This window comes from Herpailurus yagouaroundi, unplaced genomic scaffold (assembly GCF_014898765.1).
Source record: "Herpailurus yagouaroundi ecotype Mexico unplaced genomic scaffold, PumYag 182, whole genome shotgun sequence".
NCBI lineage: Eukaryota > Metazoa > Chordata > Mammalia > Carnivora > Felidae > Herpailurus > Herpailurus yagouaroundi.
The window spans coordinates 28,997,124-29,022,673 of record NW_024412413.1 but is presented as its reverse complement, the minus strand read 5'-3'; the positions used below and the strand labels follow the sequence as shown (position 1 = coordinate 29,022,673).

Below are 25,550 nucleotides of genomic sequence, written 5' to 3'. Positions count from 1 at the left end.
CAAATAATTTGAGACCTCATCATGTGTATTATTTTATAAAGTAAATCTTTTTTTTTTTAATTTTTTTTTTTTTTCAAACGTTTATTTTATTTTTGGGACAGAGAGAGACAGAGCATGAACGGGGGAGGGGCAGAGAGAGAGGGAGACACAGAATCGGAAACAGGCCCCAGGCTCTGAGCCATCAGCCCAGAGCCTGACGCGGGGCTCGAACTCACGGACCGCGAGATCGTGACCTGGCTGAAGTCGTACGCTTAACCGACTGCGCCACCCAGGCGCCCCTAAAGTAAATCTTAACAAGATGATGTGAATGGTTCTGAAACCAAAATATATGTTATATGTTGTTCAACAACACAGTGCTATCTAGAAGTACTTAAACTTGATAGAATAACCCAGCACCACCACCTGCTGTTTGATACAGAAAATTCAACTTAGTGAGCTCACTTTTAGCTTGATCTAGTTATAAATTATCATGGGGATAAAGTGCCATTATCATCCTTATCTCTCAGATTTTAAGGTCTTTAAATAATGTATGTCTTGAGCAGATACAGATTTTAAAATATACCGATATTTCAAAGGGAAGAGATAAACAGAACAAAACAAGGAAAGCCAAATCAGATAGATAAATACCTTGAACTTGAGCACTCTATTGTACTCTAAAGATAAGAGACTGAATTATCCTACTAAGGAATCCCATAAGCTTTTCATCTTAGTGATTTCAGAGACTATACACGTCTTTCCTCTGTGTATTTATTACTGGTAACAGGTATACGACCAATGAAATACAGAGGGAAAACACGACTTCTTAAATTAAGACAAATTTGGATTTGAATTCCAGTCTTTCCACCTGTTAGCTTTAAGCTCAGTCCAATTATGCAGCCTCTCTAACCCCCCTGCTGCAGATTTGAAAAACTGGGATATCAACATGGACCTAGGGTATCATGTGAAGCACTGGGGACACATGTTAGGCACTAAAAAATGGCATCTCTGATGATATTATTTTGTCCACAATTGACATATATAAGAAAAATTTTAAAACCTAGGCTTTTACATTTTTGAATGAAAGCTGATTAGCATGTCCGTTTCTGCAATGCGTTGCGATGTGCTTCAGTTAAATTAACTAGTTGATTTCATTTGTAATCTTTTGAGTTCCCTATATATCCTCGGCAACAGAATAGAACAGTATCACTCAAATCCCAAATTTGGGAAGTTCAAATCAGACCAGACCATGGACAGATGAGAGGGTTATCATGAGAAGATGTAAGAGGTTTTGTTTCTCAAATAAGCATAAAGTGTGGAACTTGAGTCAGACAGTCAACCTGATTGAAACATCAGATTTACTGTGGACAAGCCTTACAACTTCAGCCTACAATCCAGTTGGGTATTATCTTTGACAAGAAGACTCTGAAGGAAGTAGACAGTCCAAACACATATTTCATGGATATATTTGGATTCATCCTATGATGCAAGGTCACTTTGGAAAGCATGAATCTGTCCTCATGGACAAGCTTCCAAAAGATTTAAAAAAATGGATTTTTATCCTGTTTTCTGATCTAATCTCATAGAAAGTAGTAATTTTTTGAAACTTCATTATTATCCTTAGGGTAGTAAAACTGTGAATAAGGTCATCACTATGAGCCTTCTGTACAAATTCAATTAGATGAGAAAAATTAAATAGATCTGTATCATGGAACTTTTTGGTACTACATAGAATTATACAATGCATGTATGAAAATATAAATATGGAGATGGGTGGATAGATACAGGGATGGACAGATGGAGAGACTTCAGAAAAGAAGTTTAGCAGGGGAAAAACGGAAGTTGTTCCTTGCATTATAATGCCAACTAATAAAGATAAAAGGAATGACAGAAATAGAAAATCACTATTTGGAAACCACCCTCATAATAAAGTTTCAGGTAAGAATTATCTATGGATTTGTGGGTAAAAGTATAGTTGAAAAGTAGGATGATTACATAATCTCAGAGTACCTCTCAACACCATATTTATTAATTGCAAATGGAAAATGGTAACTTTCAGTCGGAGAAAACCGGCAGATAATACCTTTACTAAGTGGGCAAAGTTGAAATTACCATCCCACTAATAGCACATCGGCCTGAACCAAGAAAGACACATTACCCCTGTGGCATTCCTGCCCCACATGCATAATTTGAATTTAATAACAAGGAAATATCGGGAAAACCCAAACTGAGAAACATTTTACAAGATAACTGGCCTATATTCCAAAAACAAAAACAAAAACAAAAACAAACAAACAAACTAACAAACAAACCCCAAATCCTTAAAAGACAGAGAAAAACTGAGGACCTGTTTCAGATTAAAGCAAGATAAGGAACATGATAATAATATGCAACGTGTGATCCTGGATCAGGTAAGAACATTAGTGGTACAAATGGATGAATTGGGATATATGGCTTCTAGATTAGATGCTAGTACTATTAATATTAATTTCTTCATTTTATTCATTGTAATGTGGTTAGACAGAATACGTACACTCATGTATTTAGATGGAAAGGGTATTATGCCTGAAAATTACTTTCAAATATTTCATCAATAGAATATTTAAATATATTTTATCTATATTTATATTTACATCCATAGCCATGCCCAGGGGGTCGGGGAGAGGAGAGAGAGAGTGAGAGAGAATGGTAAAGCAAACAAAGATGTTAAAAGCTGGGAGATCTGGGTTAGGATATACGGAAACTCTTTACTAATTCTGCAATTCTTGGACATCTGAAATTATTTCAAAATTAAAAACTGAAAATGGCAAAAGAAAGAGAAAGAAGGCAAAGAGGAAAAGAAGGAGGCACGGGAGGAGAATGGGGGTAGTGAGGGGGATGAGGAGAAGGGTTTCCCTTTTAGGAAGGTCTTAGAGCAAAAGCCTCTCATTCCTAACTATTCTATAACCTCAACGATAGAAGCATCAATTTATTGAGTGAGGAAAATGTGGATGGGAAAGAAGAATAAAGAACCAGGAGCTGGAGTTTGGGATGAACGGCACATCTAACTGAAAGCATTTCCTGAACTGTAAGCTCTGCGAGGAGAAGAAACAGGTTGGTGTTTGCTCACTGGTCTTCATCTAGCTCTGACACAATGCCCGGCACCTAGGATGTGCTCGGTAAACGTGTATTAAAGGAATAATGTACAATTTCTAATTTGTGATTTGTCCAACTCTTACTCTCCTCTTTTGCAATGGTCCTGACACATTCCTAAATGCTGTTCACTAAACATACAGGGATTGTAAGCATAGAATTATTCAATCCAAGCAACCTTTTCAAGAGAAGAAAACTAACTTATGTGAGACTGAGAAAGATGGACTCTGACATTACTCAGTAACGAAGCCCAGGCATATCTTTGCTGGCCCATGCTAAGAGGAAGGTCTGTGGTTAACTCACATTCCTTTTCCCCTACTGAGCACTTGTAAATTTCCTTGAACATTAATTTAATATTAATAGCCTTAAACAGCTGTGGGAGAGTTGTGGTAAAAACAAGGCGGCTGGTAGAGAGCAGTGTCACATTTCAAACCCAAATCCAAGGTCTCAGCAACGTCTAATTTTTTGGAATGTGAGTTGTGAAATTCGAAACTACTAGAATAATTGGAAGTGCCAGAGAACACTGGATGAGTGGTAATTAAAGTGGACGTGCAAACCAGCCTGAGGGGCAAGGTGTGGCAAGAGGTGTCTCGAATCTGCCTCTCAAACTTAATCTCTATTCTTGATGACATCTGCATTTTCCTTTATATTAGATGGTAACTAAACTGGCCAAGTCTGAGAATGCCTGCAAGCCCTCAACCTAAGGCAATTCCTTAGAGTTCTCAGGATGACTTCAAAGGGATATCACATCTCCACACTCTACCAGTAGCTGATGAATGCAAGGCTGGGTCCTTCCCTCGCTGCCACCCAATTCATACCCCCAGTAACACCTATGCAAGGGCCTGGAGCACAAGGTTGTATGCATGACAGCTAGAGTGGGGTTTTATTTTGTGGTTATATTTTATTGAATAGGGTTACTGAGACATAACTGACATAAGATAACTGCACATATTTATTGGGTAGGATTTGATGTTTTAACATATATACACACCATGTTTGAATGTATATACCCCCCTGACACCATCACCACAATGGAGATACTGAACAATCCTATCACCTCCAAAAAAAAGTGTCCTCCTGCCCCTTTGTAACCCCTCTCTCTTGCCCCTCCCCATCTTCCTTTCACACAAGACGACCACTCATTTGCTTTCTTCCACTATATGTTAAATGTCATTTGCTAAAATAGATAGAACCATACTGTCTTATTTTACACGGCTTCTTTAATTTAGCAGTTATTCTATTGACATTTACATTCTCCATGTTGTAGTACAAATTCCTTTTCACTATAGACTAACCCTCTATTTTATAACACACAACTTGTTTATCCATTTATCTGCTGAACATGTGGAATGTTTGTAGCTATTAAAAATAGAGCTGATAGTAATGTTTACATAAAAGTGTTTCTAAAGACATAGCTTTCATTCCTCTTGAGTAACTAGGAGTAGAATAGCTGAGTTTATGTTTAACTATTTAAGAAACTTCAAAATATTTTCCAAAGTGGTTATAATAGTTTTGCATTCCTAACATGAGTGTATGACATTTCGAATCCCCCAAGCACTTTGCCAACACTTAGTATAGCAGGTCTTTTTTTTTTTTTTTTTTTTTTTAGGGATATATCGTTAGCTCATTGTGGTAGCTCGTTAATTTGTTATCTCCAAACTAACTAGTGAGGGTGAGTATCTTTTAGCGTGTTCCTTTGTCATCAGTACATGTTTTAGTGATTTATTCAAATATTTTGTCCATTTTTAGTTGGATTGTTTATTATCATTGTAAGAGTTCATTTCAGTTCTTTACAATTCCCCTTATCCACAGGGAATATGTTCCAAGACCTCTGTGGATGCCTGAAACTGTGGATACTCCCAAACCCTATATATACTGTTTTTTTTTTCCTCTACAGTAGTATCTATGACAAATTTATAAATTATCTACAGTAAGAGATTAACAACAATAACCAATAATAACACAGGACAATTTTAGCAACACACTCCAATAAAAGTTATGTGAATGTGGCCTCTTTCCCTCAAAATATCTTATTGTACTTTATTCACCCTTCTTGTGACGATGTGAGACAATAAAATACCTACATGATGCGATGAAGTGAGGTGAGTGACGTGGGCACTATGACATGGTGCAGGCTACTATTGACCTTCTGACAACAGGTGAGAAGAAGGATCATCGCCATCTGGATCACCATTGACTGGTACAAAGTGAAACTGTGGATACTGGAGGATTGCTGTGTATCTTCTGAAGACGTATCCTTTATCATGTATCATGAAGCATATCATATGCACATAGTGCTTTGCAAATATTCTCTCCCTTTTCATTTTCTCAACAGCATCTTATGAAGAGTAGATGTCTTTAATTTTAATGAAAAGCAGTTGCTCAATCTGTTCTTTTATGGACCATGCTTTTGTTTTGTTTTGTTTTGTTTTGTTTTGTTTTGTTTTGGGATAGGTGCGAATTAAGAGGGCTTATGCAAGGTGCTGAAAAAGTGAAGGAAGGTTAATTCATCCAAAATTTTGTGAAAAGTTTGTACCATAAGTTGTACTCCAGGGCCTAAAATATATTACTTGATGTGACTACACAGCAAGAGGTCAATAATTAGAATGTGACTAGAGTACTCGCTGTTCGTCTTCGTTATGCTATGTGTCTGATTCCAGGGAAGCCATAAGTATTGAGGAGTTCCCTATGCATGGCAACTGGTGTCACCTACAATCAAATGTGTAGGGACGATCAGAAGACCAACTCAAGGTTAGTCGGTCAAAATCTCCATGAGACCGAACGGCTCTTGGGCAGCAGGGTTGCTTTGAGTGGCCCACTGGATGTGAAACACAGTACGTCCCCAAACAACAATGGGTTCTGAAATGAAGTGGAAATTGTAACCAGAATATCAAAATACATCATAAGCCTCGGGTGAAATGCACTATTAATATAGAAAAGTTTATCACAATTCTCTAAATCAGTAATTTTTTTGGACTACACAATAAGAACGAACTCTATAATTAACAGGAAGCTATTGTCTTTTTGGAGAAAGAAAGCTTCAAAAAAAAAATGTGGGGGACTTTTTAAAGCCTGGATCAAATATCCTTCAAAACCATCTTATTCTATTTATTCTAATGACATATTTAACAGGTATCATTATAACATTTGAAATGCACTAAATTCACTGGATAATAGATATAATAATTTCAATTATTTGTCCATTCAGCATGTGTAACTTGAGCAACAGTAGTGTTCCAGAAACTGCTGTAAGCATTGAGGATACACCAGAGAACAAAACGTACGTTAAGTGGTAATAAATGCTATGAAGAAGAATTAAACAAAGAAGGAAATTAGAGGTTGATGGCGATGTGCTATTTAAATAAGAGGATAGAAAATTTGGGCACCTGACTGGCTACTTTCTATCGAATGTACCTCACTTGTCTTTAAATTCAACAACCTCTTTGCAAAGTAAATTCTTTTTAGAATTGTGATTTTTTTTTCAAGTATACATTGATGAGGGACCATAAGGCAAGCTGAAGGCAAAATACAAGCTGACAACACCCCTCCCCCTCCCCCAGGTGGGATATATGTGATATTCCTTGGACACTCTTGGCTGCCCAAGAACAAAGGAAAGGAAAGAAACAAATGGTTGACTGAGAGAGATCAAAGTCATGCAGGACAAGAGTCTCCTTCAGTTTACGAATAACTTAGTAAACTGCAAGAAAAAGGCAATCTTATCCATAGCCTAATCTCCGGAAACCTATAGACTCTGTTTCCTGGAGCTCTAATATCACCCTCATCAAGATGTAAGGGTGTTTAAGTGCTTGCAATGGCGGAAACAAAGGCAAATGAAAAATTAAATTCCCTTACCGCCTACACTCCATTGACAAGTCCTGAATCAAGCATAGTGACCTTTCTCTAAGCGCTCAGCTGCCTCGATGATGACACTACGCCAGGGGCACAAGAGAATCTTGGTTTAACATTATCCTGCCCCGCCAGGATCCTGTGAATCTCTTTAAATACGTAAAAATTCCTTAGCAAACCTTTATCTTTACCCCTCAAGTATACTTTGGCATTATATTATACTCCAAGCATATGGCCCCTGATATACATCTGAAGGAGCTCATGACTAAGGTTTTACTAACAGTGGGAGTGCCTGGGTGGCTCAGTCAGTTAAGCCTCCTCAGCTCAGGTCATGATCTCGTGGTTTTCGAGTTAAAGCCCTGCATCGGGCTCTGTGCTGACAGCTCAGAGCCTGGAGCCTGCTTCAGATTCTGTCTCCCTCTCTCTCTGTCCCTCCCCTGCTTGCGCATTCTCTCTCTCTCTGTCTTTCAAACATAAATAAAAAGAAACATTTAAAAAAAAAAAACAGTAATAAATGACATTTTTCTAACAACAGCTAGCCTCAAGGTCTGGAAACCTTGCTTCCACAATTCCTTAGAGACGTACGCTGTCCCTAACCAACCCCCCCATTCCCAACCTGTAGATATATAATCAGTCACTCTTCACAACCCCAGGGCAGCTGTTCCTGCCCACGGTTCCTGTCCCGGTACTTTAATGAAATCACCTTTTTGCACCAAAGACGTCTTCAAGAATTCTTTCTGGGCCGTCAATTCCAAACCCCATCATCACTCCAAAACCCCATCACCCATCATCAATGGCTTTTCACATACACCTCATGAATTTCAACATGTCTCTAATCTTTGGGCAGTCACAGGTAGAGCTCTGATCCGTTCAGGTTCAATCCATAACATTTCAAGAGGGCTTATATTTCAATTTCTCGTCATCCACTCAAAAATATGAGAAGGATAAAAGGAAAGACCTTTTGAATTTGAACATAAGAAAGACAGATAAAAGTTGTATGTTTATGAAGTTTTCCTCGGAGCCAATTTAGAATTGTTAGCAATACTTGTCATTATAAGAACAAATGGAAAAATAAAATTTGTATGTATTTATTTCTGTTAATTTACTGTAAACCCTAAGTGGTAAAATACATTGTCAAGACTTCCTGCCTTATAAAGTTGCCCTCTGCAATACACTTTCAGCCTTTTTCTATTTATGAGAGTTCTTGCAATATTTTGTTCTTGGTGTTTTTCAGAGAAAAGAGGAAATACGACATGCCTGTTATTTACATTAGTTAAGCAAGGGAGAAGTATGTTTATGCAAGCAACCCTCACCTACAAAGGTAATGCAACAATTTATAAACACTGTTTTGGTAATATTAGGTTTTTACCAAAATGCTGACCTAAATTTCCTTTGCTCTGTTTTTGTGCCATGTCAAATAGTTCGTTGGTTCTGTGTGGGCCTTAACCTAAGACAGTTGTATATTTCCAGTTGTAAAAGCATCCTTGCAGTTTAATTCAGACTGATTTAAAAATTAGTAGATGGACCTTTCTTATTTTCTGTGACAAGGCATGTAATTCTTCTTCCTCCATGGTCAGGAGTTTAAGGAGAAGAGGAGAAGATCAAGAAAAGCTTAGGTGTAGCAAAGCAAATCTCCAGTCAGAGATAAAGCCAACAAAAAAAAAAAAAAAAAAAATGGATAGGATTATGTGTCTGGGTTTCTTTTATGAAGAACACATTTTTCTAAGGAACCTTCCATTTAAGACACTCAGAATAACAAGTAGCTGATGGACAGTAGCTTTTGGTAGCAAACTCATAAAAAAAACACTGGGGATTCCTGACCCAGATGGTAAAGGAGTTACATCTTCTCTAGAAATGGGCAAATTGTCTACAGAACCTTTACAATTTCACTGTATAAACGTTGTTTAGACAAACTTGATATAAGGAGATAAACAGTGCATACAAAATCTTAGGAGACCCCGATCTACTGGTTTTCAATTTTTTTTTTTTTTGTAATGTTTATTTATTCTTGAGAGAGAGAGAGAGCCAGAGAGACAGAGCATGAGTGGGGAGGGGCAGAGTGAGAGGGACACAGAATCTGAAGCAGGCTCCAGGCTCTGAGCTGTCAGCACAGAGCCAGATGCGGGGCTCGAAGTCACAAACCGTGAGATTGTGACCTGAGCCGAAGTCAGACGTTTAACTGACTGAGCTACCCAGGCCCCCCCCAAGTCTGCTGGTTTTCACACATCCACAGAATATTTATAAAACGGAATGGCCCTAAATATTTACATTAGTGATACCACTAATACATGGCCTTCAGGTCACCTTGACCCTGACCATCCTACATTGGCAAAGATGAGTGTTTATATTAGCTTCACTTGCAAAGTATAGCTTAGGATACTGAATCATGTGGCTTAACCCACAAAATTATAAATAAAAATATTTCAGTGGTCTGTAAATAAATGTAATTCAGGTAGAATTCAGCATTCTGAATATAAGAAATAAATCACACCTAGAATTGTGTTTTCTTCTCATCCACCACGTTGCAAGGGTACATATTTCTGTATGAAAAATAGTTATTTTGGATTCTGCATGCCCAAGCATTTTCTCTGCTTTTTTATTACAGACAATTCAAGTCTTGAGGGGAATTCATGGATCAAGAAAAATAATACATTCTTCCCATATTATAGAATATTTCCATCACTACATATAACTCGATGCCAACTTCTGCAGTATCCATCGATATGACAAAAAGCCCAATAAATAGCGGAGTTGGAAACATCTTAGATTCTTGGAAGATTTCTGATGTTTAGTTGGCACAAGTCACAAAAGGTTGAATTTTCCTGAAAGATATTGATATTTCACAGAATTAGAATGAACTTTAATGGTGCCTCGTGGGGATGAGTATAAACAGGTATTTGTCTTCCTTTTTTTTTTTTTTCTTTCTGTTTACAGTGAATTAAACACAGATTACGTTGCAATCAAAGTTTTTATCTTAACACTGGGGGATACAATGTTGCAACGAGTTTTCTATTATGCTGTTTTTGTTGGGATGGTTGTTTTCTCTTGTCTACAGTTTCTCCAAATATTTTTTTTTTTCTTATTGCTCTATTAGGCTTGTTTGAAATATATACGTCACCTCTCTGTTTCACGTGTTTTTTAACCCATTTCTGGACATTTCCCAAAAATGCACCAACCTTTCATGTCTTATTAGGTTCTTATCAAATCTTCAGATTGTCACATAACTGAATTATAGACAGTCTTGAGGGCTTACTTGTATTCAAAGCCTGAGGCGCGTTTTACTATTAACTGATAAATATGTTGTAAAAACCCCTCAATTCGGTAATAAATCATTTAATCAGCAAAGGCCTAGAATAGTAAGGGGGAATAGTAATAAACCTAGGGGGAAAGTAAGTCATGACGGATCCTCAGTGGTTTTTGGAGACCCATTTGCACCTCCCCTCCCCACAAGTCCCATGGAATCCTTAAGAATACTACACATTTCCCAGAAGTGGAAACACCCCCCTCCCCTGGGGTATAAACTGCAGAACAATATAATGATTCTGACTTCTAGGGTTCTATAAAAGAATCTCAGTATGCGTTAAAGGTGCTTCTCTTTTGTACTGTCTTCAAGAACATGCACACATTTTCTAGGCACAGGAAGAATTTCAGTTTTCCACAAAGAAAGTGCTTGCAACTATAAATCATGCTCAGTGCTGACAAAAACTAACAGACAAAGCAGTGTAAACATATGAAACAGAAATGTTAAAAAGAAAAAGAAAAAAAAGTCACTCTGAATATTTTTCATTACTGTGAATATATTCTTACCTACACGGTACACTCAGAAAAAACAAAGAAAAAGAAAAATATCTAAGAAAGATCTAATATAAACTAAAAGATCTAACATAAATTGAAACTCCTAGATATAAAACTATTTAAAAATAAAGCTAAAAGCATATTCTACCTTCTAACTGGTGGCCAACTGTGAATATATTTGAGATATATTTTATAAGAAATAAACATCAATTGAAAACTTTGTTAAAACCAATGTTTGGAAAATATGGCATAAGAAATATTGTATCTCCATTTTGATTGCTAAGGGTTTGGATCATAGTTTGCAGAGAAATGAAGTTGGTTGGACAAGGAGTTGCCAAAATCACAGGTAACCCTTAGGTGCACAAGTTTCTTAGATCTAAATTATTCCTCATAGTCCTGTTCCTGAAATTGTCAACTTCGCAGATTGTGGCAAATGGAGAGATGCACATTTGTTGAAAACCTATTGTGCTCATTTCATATAAGATTTACATTGCGTGCTCACACCCAGCCTCGAAGCTAGAATTCACCATATCTGTTCTAAGAGTGCAGAGACAATGATTTACCTTAAATCAGTTACGCAAAGTCTCCCAGCAAGCAAGGGATGGGACCATGATCGATTCATTCTCAGGTCTGTGTGATTCTGAAATCAGCAATCTTTCTCTTAAATCCTACTGCTTTGCATTTCATAAAGACCGATGTATTAGATACCATGAAAGGGTGATCTCAAAGATCAGATGCCTGTGAGATGGGAAGACAAACCACACTCCAAGGAGAGGGAGGAGAGGGAAGGTAGACTCCTGCCATGCACACTGTGAATGGTGGGTATTTACGTGGTCCCTGAAGCAGATGGGATTGCCTCAATCTGGGGCAGAGTAAGGAATTGGGGCAAGGGGAGTCTGTCCAGAGTAGTGCATGACTGAGGAGTTGGAGGAATCTAAGGTAAATATATGAATGAATGAATGAATGAATGAACGAACGAATGAGAACTCTACCGTAACCTGTTTTATCCCAGAGTCAGACCTGGGTTTGGGTCTATTTACTATGCCTCACGTTTACTGGTCAGTTGCCTGCATGCCTGAATTTTATGTTTTTTCTGAAGACCCTTGGGGATATGCTGATCCGATAAAATTGGCCAGATGATACACTTCGAGAAGACCCAAAAGCACAGAAAGAAATGGTTTGTGAAGGCAGGCACTGATGGCATGGCAAGAATTTCCTTTTACAGAAATAAGGCTGACCATCGAGTCCTAATGTGTACAACCTCCCCTTCTCCATCCCTCCATGCAAAAGTATATAAAAGTCAAGAGTCCTGTGTTTCTAGGGTGTTCTGTTCTAGTAGATTCCCCACCCAAGGAGCGCTACTGATTCTGGCTTTGTAGCACAGGGTACCTTTCTGTGAGGGCAAATGGAGGGCCCCTGGATCAGGCCCCCTGGCATCATTGACCATGCATTTCTCCTATGTGATTCTTCTGTTCTATTTTGATTCACTAATAACCCCAATCTGTTCCAAGTCATCATTTTCTCCAGTGCTCAAATTCAGACCAACTTTAATGCTCTAGCCTGATTCAGGTGAGATAATAATTGTTGATACTTCTCATAAGGGACTTTGTAATTGTCAAGGTTCTATCACACATATAATGTTATTTTTCATAGTACTCTCTTTGAGAAATAAGATATTATTTCCCAGTTTTCAAGACATAGAAACTGAGGTCCAGAACAGTCATGTCTCCTTTCATAACACATCACTGATGTATCTGGGCTTAGATCTATGTCTCATCACTACCCCACTGTCTTACACACAATACTTTATACATGGCTTATGAAAGTATTGCACAGATTTTTTTTTCAAATGGCAATTCCCCCCATATTGGGAACTTTGGAATTCCCATTATGTGTCAGCACATTTCAAAACAAGTGTAAATGGGTATAAGATCTGACTGGTAGAGAAAAAAAATCGCAGAAACTTGAATAGATTTCTTTTCAATTTTACAAATGCAAGGGACCAGAATACAGTCTTGGAATATATTCTAAGCAGAGAGTTTGAAGACAAAATTGATCTAATTAGGAAGGTGTGAAGAAAATATCCCCAAACCAAACCATATGCCATGTAATAGTCTGGAGGTAAATACAGAAAAGCTGCCTTAGAAATGAGAAAATCACAAGTACATAACAATTGGTGCCAGAATATTCACCACTTTCACTCATAAACAGAATTTTAGTCTACACTGGCTTGGGAAAGAGGTAGGTCAAGGAACACGGACAGTGACCAGGCACATAGTCAAAGCTTAATCGATGCTTATTGAATGTATGAACGGATGGGTGGATGGAATCATTACTATAGACACCATTAAGGAAGGAGAATAGGAGATACTTTTCTCAAGCATAGATCTTATTCTGTGATATCCTACTATGTATTTCCCAGCTGTTTTTTGAGCTGGATTCCTAGGTATCACCTAGCCCTTTATAGACCGAAGAAAGGTCCAGTTGGAGTGGAGGATTAAGTCATAGGATTGTGGTGTTGGAACAGAGTTGAGAGAGGGCATTTGGAGAGAGACGCGCAACATTCAACCTGCAGTAATAAAGCTGCCACCATTTCCTGCCTGTTGGTGACTTTATCTCTACCAGCTCATCTAATTCTCACAATTCCAGGAGGTAGATATTTCTACTTTCAATTTACTTATCAAAAAAAAAAAAAAAAAAAAAAAAAGACAGAAGTACCAGGTAGAAAAGGCAGCAGAGCTGAGATTGTAACCTAAGCTTGTCTGAACAGAATGCTCTCTGCTGTCTTTACTAAACCACTCTCAGACCATAGAAATAACCCAACTTCCCCATTTTGCACGTGAGTAATGAGAGGTAATTCAACTGATGCCTGAAGATCATAAAATAGTTATGGATCCAGGTACCTTAAATCATTTTTTTGGTCCTCTTTACATTTATATGAAAGCTAGCCATTGATTTATTAGTTGAAGCCTAATTTAAAAAGCATACCATATATACAGATTTTAGCATTCTCAATAGAACTGTGAGTTGCATAAATAAAAGATAAATGAGTTTCCCTGACAGAACCTTTGCATCTAATACCACATCTTCAGGATTAACTGCTGCCCCTCTCATAAAAATTCTGGTGGCAGCCAGTTCTGGAGAACTTGGCTAGAGGCTCTTGGCTCTTGGCGTACCTTGTCTAGGTAACTGCCTACCTTGGGGCCTGGGCCATCCATTTTATAAAGGTTTCAATCCATATGTATATCTGACATTTTCTTTTTTGCGTTACGTGGCATAACATATAGGTAACAATCCATAATTCTTGAATTAATCAAAATCACAAAACCAAACTGAATCAAATCTAATGTGTTTCTTCCCTGTTTTTCCAGCTATCGTATTCCAGTAAAAGGCATCTAGGATTGTGTTTTAAATACTCTATTTAGCATTTAAATCTATCCAGAATGTAAAATCCAATCATTTTCAAAAAGATTTCTTCAGACCGTGTGATTCTAGCTTGTGTCAGTTTCACATATTTCCTAGTATAAATTTGATCTCATGATATTTTAATATATTTGGGGGGGGAATCAATTCTCGATTAGTTACTTAAATAATTGTGACAAAGCTGCCGACATAGTAATCTTAAGACAAACAAAAAGTGATTTTGGAATACTGACTTGGAGTCTTGCAATTTAAAAGGAAAAGGAAAAATAGAACCTGGCATACACTTGAAAACACTAATTGTAGACGGGTGGCTGAATACTCCCCAAAAAGCAATAGAACATTCCTTCCTTTGAAATAACAAAATAATGGCATTAACAGCCCATAATCACAGTGAAACGCTGGAATAACAAGAGAGTGGGAAGAAATTCCAAGGTACAGGCCAAAATGCCAAGGTAAAATGCAAAGAATGACGACGGCTCCTTGCTTTTCAAAGATGCGTTTTCCAGAGTGGAAGAGGGAGTTGTAGCCGTGGAATGCCATACTTTGCGGCAACTAACGCTCACTGAGAACAACAATTACAAAACCGTATATGGGAGTCATCCTCGAATGCTTGCTCTCAAATCTCATGGTTTACCAGATTGGAGCATGGATATTGCTGTAGGTGGCTGAAATGAAAGTGTTTAAGGGCTTTCTGGTCCTAGAAAAGTGCTGTGCAGTCTCAGACTCTTGGAACTCAAATAGATGGCACTCGTGGGAAATCAAACACAGACCAGTCCTTGTCAGGAGGAAGAAGTAGAGAAGTCCCTGGCTCACTTTGCAAAGATCATGAGGTTGTTCCCTTCACACCTGCCTTCCTGCATGCTGCAAATTTTTAACTTTAGAGTCACTTGTATCTTAAAAGTGTACCTACTAAATGTAAATATTCCTGGACCCACCATAAAGCAAGCAGGTTAAATCTCTTAGCCTGTCTATGATAATTCTGTTAGGAAGTACAGCTGTCTGGAGGACGGGTTGAAGATTTTGAGAACAAGTTGATGCTTAGTGTGAAACAGCACCGTGATTAAATATTCCTGACTGTTGACTGATGGCAGGGGCAAGGGGAGAGGGATAGAGTGACCTTGGTGGAGGTTGGGGGAGCAAGGGTCCTTACAAGGATCATTGTCCAGCTCTATTTTAGATCACTATTAGTTAATAAGTAACAGAATGTCAAGAGTGAGAAGTGTTGAGCCCAATTTTATCTATTAAGACCCCCAAAGAAATGTATCTTTATATTTATGATGCACACGAAGGCACAAAATATTCATCCCATAGACAACGCTATAATATTTGCATATCCTATGGAAATACATTTTGGTTTGGCAGACGTGGAGCTAAACACCCTTTAGAAGAGCATACATTAGAGACCTTTGCTGCAGGGGATCAGGGCACTTCTTTTTGTATTATAATTAATGAACAATGAACCAGAGACTTAAGTTCTAGTCTAATCATATGAACTTGGACAAGTCACTTTTCCTTTAACTGTCCCCCTAGAGTTAGCTACATGCTGTGGTCTGCCTTCCGTCACAGGCAGCACTTTTACCAAATGACCTGTCACAGCACACTCAGGGTCCCCAGGACTCCAGGCTGCAATACCTATGCGTTTGCCATTCACCGCCTGACTGCCCACCAGTTGCCTCAGCTTTTTTATCGTAATAATGATTAACGTCCAGGCACAAATTTTTGTCTTAGCTAGTTGTTGTAGCAAAAGTAACTTTTAAATGTAGTAGGTGCTATAAAGCAAGAGTATATAGGTCCCCTTCATAACCTGAGATGAGTTGTCGAGGGTTGGGGACAGCTGCTATCAACACTTGTCTTCTAGCCTTGCATCTGAGAGGGTGATATGGAAGTTATTACTTGCACTCATATTCCATTGGGGGTTGGGGAATTCAGTCACAAGGCTTCACTTGAAATTAAGGGCGTTTGTTCTGAAGAGGAATAAAGGCAGAAGAAACTGAGAGATCATTGGCAGTCTCTTCCACAAGTAGGCTTCAAGTCAGCAAGCAAAACCACAATGGCAAATTTACAATCTTGGAGGATAACTGGTCTCCTAGACACTGGCTCTGTATGCTGCCCAACGTCTGTCTCTCAGTCAGTGCTCGTACTTCGGAGGTTATTTTGAAAGGATTAGCCTTGATGAGAAAGGCCTAACTCTTAATGACATCTCTGCTACGGGGTTGTATACACAAAGTGCCAGCCTTTGTTGGGAGGAGGCTGTTTGATTGGATTTTGATTGGATTAGAGTTTTCCTCCATTTTTGTTTTTTAGCTTGTCATAAAAAAAAAAATGTATTGTGCTTTTGGTTCTTTAATGTTTCATGTTATGGGACTCTTGGTCAGTTTTAGATTATAAGCCAGGGGCATAAAAGATCGCTCCTTGTTTTCTTCCTTCTTTGTTTCCAGAAATGTGCCCACTAATTTAGGAAAACAGGAACATACGTAATCTCAACAAAATAAAGTACTCAAATTGAAGCCAGACTTACAAATAACCTGTATAATTTGGTAGAAGGAATATAAACTTTTAAAAATGAGCACATATCCAAATCCAGCCTAGATGAAGGAATCAATTTTACAACATCACCCTGAGAACTTCTCTCTTTGCCTTTTCTCTAGCTTCTGCATACGTTGAAGAAGTCTTGCCAATGAACTAGTATCTTCCAGGGTACAAGTTCAGTAGCAACGATTGAAATATTGAGGTAATAAAATTTCCTGTATTAAGGATCATGAAGAAAGCCAGATGAAGACCCCACAGCCATGAGGGAATTAGTAGACAACAGCTATTGTGAGACAAATCAGAAATCTATCTTTTCCCTATTCTGAGCCAGTAGAAGTGAATTTCAAGAATCAAGGCAAAGAATCAGTGATCTGAAAGTGTCCAACTGCACTTCTAGCTGTTCTCTAAAAGAGTCGCTGTTTTATTTGTTGGCATGCACCCCCCCCCCCCCATCATCACTGGGCTCCTTGTCTTTCTAGTATTGCAAAAACAGGAGTCATTGACCTTGGTAGTGACCTTAGCAAGTTTGATTAATTTCTCTGCCCTTCCCTTTCATTATCGATATAAGGGGATAATAACCCTTAGTATGTGTTATCCTAAGGATTTAACAAGTGAAATATTAGAGGGCTGAGCACAGTCCCCGGCATTTAGCAGTAAGTAAGCAATGGTAACCATTGCATTATCACACTATTTCCCTGAGAACAAGCACAGAGCCTGGCACATGGAAAGTGCTCAGTGAGTGTGCATTACATACATGAGTCTGATTGTGAAAGTGACTTCCTCTTCCCTACCTGCATCACTCCATTTACTCCTAGTAGATGCTTAGTACATTTATTCACTCTGTACATATTTATTGGGACTTCAACAATGGAAAAAACCCAGCTCAGAGTCTGATGAGGACCCACAGTCTTTACCTCGGCATTTTTCCAGTTGCGAAGGTTGCCCTGACATGGATGTTATACTTTGTTTTTAGTTGTTTAATTTTTTTACGAGAGAGAGAGAGAGAGAGAGAGAGAGAGAGAGAGAAGAGATTGATTGAGAGTCCCAAGCAGGCCAAGCAGGCCCACGCTCAGCGGGGAGCCTGACATGGGGACCCTGGGATAAGAGCGGAAATGAAGAGCCCATGCCCAACCCATGGAGCCACGCAGGCGCCCCTGTTTTTAGTCATTTAAATGAGCTCCTTTCTTCAGGTGTGTTCTTAGCACTGGCCTCAAGGGGACTGTTCCTCTTGGTTGCGCCTATGGATGGCTGGCATCCTAAAACACTTTCTCCATACGGGAACCTCAGGAAGTCACGTTGGAAACGGGAGACATGGAGAATTCTCCACTATCATAGGATGTCTGTCTTTGGAAAACTTCTGTCTGTCGGGACTCGCCCTGGGCGGTTTTCCTCACTTACTGGGGTTGCTGCCTGGGGCACTGAGTTAAGCTGCAGCGCCATCTCGTGGTCAGATGATGTGGTGCTCAGATGCAGAGTTTCTAACGAGTAGGTGAGCAAAAGAGAACTCAGAAGTCACCTTATCTACTTCCCTTATTTATACATAAGAAAAATGAATCAAAAAAGAAAAAAGGAAATGACCTAAACTTTATGTTACAAAGAGTTAATTGCAGAACTATCCCACTTGGTTGCTATTTCCCTCAACAGTGTGCACTATGGAGCATGTGGCTGTGGCTGAATGTTCGACTTGTCTTCTAGGTACTTACACAACCTCCTGTGAACCTGAGTGGTCTTACTTTTAAAATGGGGTGATACGGCTGTTGTCGTAGCATCTGAACAGCAGAGTATTTTAAGGACTTTATAAACAATAAGTTATGAAAAAGAAATCTAAGTTAATACATATTTTTTTTTCTAGATTTTCGGTAAGGAGACAGATGCATCTCATTTAAAGCTGCATTAACAGTTGAGAGCCACTCATCTATTCATTGCCCGCTTCCAGGAGAATGTATGGAGTGGTGGCCACGTCACTGTCGTGCGAAGGGAGGATACGAAAATCAAGAAAACACAGACTTTACCCTTGAAGAAAGCAGTCCCATAATAATGAAGACAGACATTAATAGATATACTGTGTGGTGATAACAGATACTAGTGTGGATGCTGGTAACAACTTTAGTGCTTACACACAAAGAGTTCCGTTCTGCCAAGTTGCAGGGGGAAAGGGGTTGCTGAGATGGAACACGCTTCACATAGGAAAAAATAAACCTGAAGCATGGTCAGAGCAATACTAGAGGAATGTTAGAGACACAGATGGGACAAACCAAAGATGAACATTCTAGATGTGGAAGGATAAAACACCAAAAATACCCCAAACAAACAAAAAATACAACCTCACAAGAGAACAGAATCATCCTATAGTTATAAAAATACTCCAGGCCTGGTACATATTTTCAGAACTCATGGCTGTCGTTCCAAATACATGACAAAATAATCTGGTTTGGATCCAAAATTTCATAACTTATACCAAAATTTGATATTTTGTTTGTAGTTATAAAAGCTAAGATCATTTTAAATTGTGGAATAGCATATAACCCAAAGAGTCGACGGAAAATGATGAGAATTGAATGGTTTCATGAAAGTTCATCTAGACCAATCATTCCGTAGATTTCTATATTACATATTTGTCTTTCAGTTCTATGTGTTAAAAATCATTGAAGGTTCTTTTTCCCTATCTCTTTCATCATAGCAAGTATTTGAAAAAAACAATCTTAATGGCCTAGAAGTCATACTTTTCCCCTTTCAAATCCCTTCTAGTCTTCTTCACCAACCTCTGACATTCAGAGAATTGCTTTTTAGACACATTGATCGAAGACCATCTATCCACATATTGTTCATTCCAAATTGTTCCCTTCTGGGCTATCTCAGGATACGAAGTGTTTGTCAGTCCTTCAAAATATAGTAGTAAGGATAACTCTGTCAAAAAGACATTTCCATGTACAGTGAAAGCCTAAAATTACATTCTTCCAGACTGTTTTGCTATGCGTCTACATGTCAAGGAGATAGAAAAACTTCAGATTTTTAGTCCAACAAAGAAGAAAGAAATTTCCTTTGACTGAGGGAATAGTTTGACTAGCTCCCACAGCCATAGCTCACAGGCATCTATCATCACGGTGGTTCATAAGGAAGATGACAAAATATAGATATATTGAGAACTTCTTACGCTGAAGAATTTCATTGACCTAGACTAGTACACTTGACTCTGAGGCCAAGCGACCCTGGACAGTGTCTTTGAGAACAAGTGGTTATCAAGGCTAATCTTGAGAAGTGGGTATTAACCAAATATGGATGGCCAAAGAGAGCAAAACAAAGGCAAGCTGTTTACACATGCCTTGTGGGATTCTCTCAGTCCTAAAAGGATGCTTCTAATTATTTCTTTGACCGCTGTCAGTGCTCATTAATTAACAGAAAAGATTATTAGGGGATATGAATTACTTCGGAGTGTTAGTCTCTTAAGTGACATAATTATTCCCAACAGAATTCTGAAAGGACACAAGTAACAACACTTCGAGGTGCCAGCTGACTTGGAACTGAAGACTTGAAATTGCCCCTTGCTTATCGCCAATTCTGCAATCGTGGAAAACACTGGGCACGCTCTGTCCCAACCGGGAGAAATCACTCTATCTGAAAAAAATCTCACTGATCACCAATGTGCGTGGGCCCATAAATCAGAGGGAATGAAACAACTTTCTTTGGATTTTGTGGCTCCTGTAGGAGAGAGATCTCATTGACTTCTCAATTACCAGAGTAAAGGTGGGGCATTCAGTCTCAAGGAGGAAAGAAGGGTAAGCCCAGCTGGAGCTCATTTCTACTTCTCTGCCGCCTTCCCTGCAGTCCCTGTATTAATCCTACGATGGTCTTCAGATGCTAACTTTCAAGTCCACAGGAGGAACAGGGACATAGCAATAGCTTTCGGCAGCTGGGATTTTTCTGAGTATCAGACATATTATCCTTTCCTCAGGTTAATATTTCTGGCCTAAAAACTTTCAATCACAGAAAATTCTGTGGGCTACCTTTTGAATTATTGCATGACAACCGTTCAGATGCATACATTCCAATGCTTAATTAGATTCCAAATGGCAATGACAGACAAAGTAACAGCCTATAATTCTAGTACGTAATACAGAAATTCAGACACCTTCTTGCAAACACCATATTCAGGAAAGTACAGGGGCTTCTGGGTGGCTCAGTCGGTTAAGCCTCCGACTTCGACTCAGATCGTGATCTCATGGTTTGTGAGTTCCAGCCCCACATCGAGCTCTGTGCTGACAGCTCAGAGTCTGGAGCCTGCTTCAGATTCTGTGTCTCCCTCTCTCTCTCTGCCCTTCCCCTGCTCACGTTCTGTCTGTCTCTTTCTCTTTCAAAAATAAAGAAATATTTAAAAAAAATTTTAAAAAGGAAAGTACAATGATTCCTGGGGTTGAGAGAGGTCAGGAAATCTAGAAGGTAAGATTCCAAAGGGAAGGTATATATTTCTGAGAGTGAAAAGTGGTTCTACATAGTTCTATCCGCAAAAGTTCGAGGGACCTCCCACCCATACCCACGTAGGTAAATACCAACTACACAGCATTAGATCACTTTCCACCCTCACGGTGTATAAGTTGAGAATTGTACTGGTGGCTTGAAACAGAGACCAGAAATAATAGCTGTCTACCAAGAAAGAAAATGAATGCTTCTTCATGTGAAATAAATCCGGAGACGTAAAGTCCTCTCTGCTAAATGATCCTTATGGGGCCTTTCCCCATCTTTCTCCTTACCATCACCTGCACGTGACTTTTATCCTCAACATCACTTCCTGTTCCAAAATAGCTACTAGATGTCCAGGCGTCTCATGTGTACTCCATTATGGAAAGAAGGAAAAATGGACAGGACAATCAGTCTTTACCTGCCTGACATCTATTCATTGCAGCAAACCCTGGAGTTAACTTGGGCACACATCTCTAATCTTTGGAACCAGAGAATCTTTAGAAACTCGCAATGATGGAATAAGTCACTTGTGAAAATCAACTTCTACTAGACGTGTGGACCCATCCCCCTTGGTACCGGGCTCTCCTAGTATACTCCCATAATGACACCAGAAATGATGCCACTATATTTTCTTCTCTTTACCATCCAGGAAGATCCTGGTTCGCTCCTGATCTCTGCTTTATGGTAGGTGATAGAGAAATAATTCGTGGGCATCTTTTTCAGTTTTCAGTTTGCTTTAAGAATATGTTACAGGGGCGCCTGGGTGGCGCAGTTGGTTAAGCGCCCGACTTCAGCCAGGTCACGATCTCGCGGTCCGTGAGTTCGAGCCCCGCGTCAGGCTCTGGGCTGATGGCTCAGAGCCTGGAGCCTGTTTCCGATTCTGTGTCTCCCTCTCTCTCTGCCCCTCCCCCGTTCATGCTCTGTCTCTCTCTGTCCCAAAAATAAATAAATGTTGAAAAAAAAATTAAAAAAAATGTTACAGAAACTGAACTTTCTAAAAAAAAAAATTGAGGGGGACGGGCAGATAGAGAGAGGGAAAAAGAGAATCTTAAGGAGGCTCCACACCCCTGACCCGAGCCAGTCACAGCACAGGAGGAAAACAGATTTGACCAAGCTGAGCAACTTCACTAGGGTGGGAGTGGACTGTCATGTAGAGGAAGATTTAGAAGGAAGACCATTCTCATCGAGAGAGGTGAACAAGGATATTAACAGCTTTCTGCGGAGGACACAGGAGTCTGGCTCTAATGCACCAAGTAATTGGTAAACTGAGTCAAGTGGGGTGATAATGGTGTGATCTGGACAGAGGTGCCATGTGCCTGTCTGTGGGCCAGATCTCAAACCCCACTGTAGAGCCTCTGATTTGCAAGACAAGGCAGAGGTAACTAAGAGGGAAACCAACATTGGGAGAAGGTTCTCCGCCATAGGAATGGGCCTGGGGAAATACATACCCATCCACAAAGATAGCATTTAGGTTCATTCACCTGACTGTTGGAGAACCTGTGGAAAACACCACTCATACAATCTTAATGTTGCCTTGAAAGGGGATGCTATTGTCCTAGAGAAAGAAAGTGAAGACCTTTTTCCACTATATAGGAAAGCCGAACATCTAGAGAACTTCATAGCATTTTGCAGGGGAGCAGTTTTTCCAGGAGACGTGGCGGGATAATATTTTGAGATACCTCATGACCTTTATTTTTCTCTTTACTAGTAATTCGCTTTCATGTCCCTCTCTCTCATCCATGTGGAGTCGTGCCCAGTGCACCTGGAGGGTAGTCTGACCAGGCAGAAAGTGGAGGAGAAAAAATGGTGTCTTTGTGGCATAAGAAAAGACATCTGGCTTTTCTTTCTTCTAGCATTGGGGGAGTACTTGGTTAGCAAAAAATATCCTCCCACATAGTAGAAGAGGACCAAAGACAAAGAGGGTAGGGTGGCTCAGTCGATTAAGCATCTGACTCTTGATTTCAGCTCAGGTCACGATCTCACAGTTCATGGGTTCGAGTCCCTCATTGGGCTCTGCGCTGGAGCTGCTGGGGATTCTCTCTCTCTGCCTCTCTCCTGCGTATGCACTTGTGCTCTCTCTCTCTCTCTCTCTCTCTCTCTGTAAATAAATAAACTTAAAAAAAGGAGGGCAAAGATCAAAGGGGTGATGATGTTGGGGGCCTGTTTATGGAAGTGGATATGAGGGGATCACGTAGATAAGAATGGAAAGTGCCATGGAATAGAGCTACCCATGAAAGGCACTGCTTGCATTCCCAGATGTTGTAGGGGAATTGCATCAGTATATGGCCAACTGCCCAGCTTCAGCCCCAGTAAGGACCATACACAGAATTTGCCCTGGGTCTACGTTAACTTTCCTTTGCCCCAGCATTGGGGCATCCCTTTGCAGTAGCTAGATGCACACGGAGAGTTCCTGTGCCCTGACGTTGCTGAAAATACATCGCATCACTGCATGATAGGCAAGTGTGCCGAGTGCCTTTCCTCTTATCTGTCTACTTCTCTGTTTCCCCAGTCACATTTGAATGCGTGCTCCCTCTTTGCTCTCTTCCCTGACTGTGTGCTCCTCTCTTCTACCGTAGGGCATTTGCACATGCTGTCCCCACTGTCTGAAACACTCCTCTCGTCTGCCTGCTTGCCCCTTCCATCGTGTCCTCTAAAAACACATATGTCTAAGTTATATTTGTCCTTCAGATCTCAGCTGAAGTAGCACATCCTTGGAAAACCCATTTTGAGATCTTAAGAACAGTTAAGATACTTATGTATATGTACACTTGAATTGTCATTCCTTTTTTTTTTTAATTTTTTTTTAACATTTATTTATTTTTGAGACAGAGAGAGACAGAGCATGAATGGGGGAGGGGCAGAGAGAGAGGGAGACAGAATTGGAAGCAGGCTCCAGGCTCCGAGCCATCAGCCCAGAGCCCGACGCGGGGCTCGAACTCACGGACCGTGAGATCGTGACCTGAGCTGAAGTCGGACGCTCAACCGACTGAGCCACCCAGGCGCCCCTGTCATTCCTTTTTAAAAAAGTTTTTTTTTTTTTAATGTTTTCTTTACTTTTGGAGAGAAAGGGAGAGCATAAGCCGGGGAGGGGCAGAGAAAGAGGGGGACAGAGGATCCGAGGAGACTCTGTACTGACAGACTGACAGCAACGAGCCCGATGTGGGCCTCCAACTCACGAACCGTGAGATCATGACCTGAGCTGAAGTCAGACGCTCAACCAATTGAGCCACGCAGGTGCCCCTTGACTTGTCATTCCTGAGGAAGTACATCCTAATTGTAATTGTCCCTCTACCATACAGGGCCCTAAGAACACTGGAGACAGGGACCATATCTTTTTTGCCAATAATTGTACCGTCAGTACTCAACATAACGCATGGCATGTAGTAGGTACTCAGTAAATATTTTGTGAATGAATATATGCACTCTTATCTAATACTGTCCCCGGCATGCGTATAGTCGGTGACAAATACACATACACACCTACATAAATATATAAATGCAAGTACAAATACATATAAACTAAAGAATTTCATCTATATAAATAAGTAAAGTTATGAAGGAATTGTTTCAGATGCCGTGTGGTAGAGTGGAATGAACACGAACTCTACAACCCGTAGATTAGGATCTAACTAACTACAGTTCTTCAACTAACTGTTGTGTGAGTTTGAGTGAATTGGCTTAACTTTCTAAGCCTCAGTTTCCTCATTTGAGGAAAAGGATAATAACTCCGAACTTGATTGCCAAGTTCAAAAGAGATGATGTTCAAAAACTGCCTAGCCCAGTGCTTTGTAAGTCCTCAATAAACGGTGGCTATTGACATGGTTGAATTTGTATATCATATATGTTAAAGAAGAATGTAGAACTCTATTTAGTTGAGTTCCCACACAAAAACAGCGTTGGATACATTCAGATGGGTTCAGTAAGTAGTTGCAGAACAAATAAGTGAAAACATCGGCTTTTAGCACGACTTGAAATCTCTATTGTGTGAACAACGTATTTTTCAAGAGTATGCCAGAACAATGCAGAATCCTGCCGCTAGGTGTCGATAAATACACATGGCAAAAAACGAGGCCTAGCTTCTGGTTCTGATGTACTATTTTCTTGTAAAAGTAATGATAAGGCACTATGGCTATTTACACGCAAAGTTGCATGCTCAGTCAGTAATTCAAAAGTGCCCAACTGTACAGCCGTATCTCTCAAATAAATTCATATTTTCTCCCCCATCCCTTCCTCTTTTCCCTCTCTCCTTCTAATCCCTCTCTTCTCTCTGCCTTTTTCTGTCTTCTCTCTTTCTTCTTTCCTTCTTCCCTTCCTTCCTTCCCTCCTTCCCTCTCTCCCTTTTTCTTCTTTCTTTCTTTCTTTCTTTCTTTCTTTCTTTCTTTCTTTCTTTC

The 25,550-nt window shown here is 39.7% G+C and overlaps 2 long non-coding RNA genes across 3 annotated transcripts in view; one reads left to right on the top strand and one right to left on the bottom strand.

Annotated features, from left to right (window-relative positions):
• Positions 1-25,550, bottom strand: part of LOC121040633 (uncharacterized) — a 397,748-nt gene that overhangs the window by 44,911 nt on the left and 327,287 nt on the right. The gene's annotated exons all lie outside the window — the stretch shown is intronic.
• On the top strand, positions 286-9,714 carry LOC121040634 (uncharacterized). Its single transcript, XR_005795383.1, has 4 exons — positions 286-2,387; positions 2,935-5,859; positions 8,189-8,275; positions 9,560-9,714. It is a non-coding gene; the product is annotated as an uncharacterized LOC121040634 (long non-coding RNA).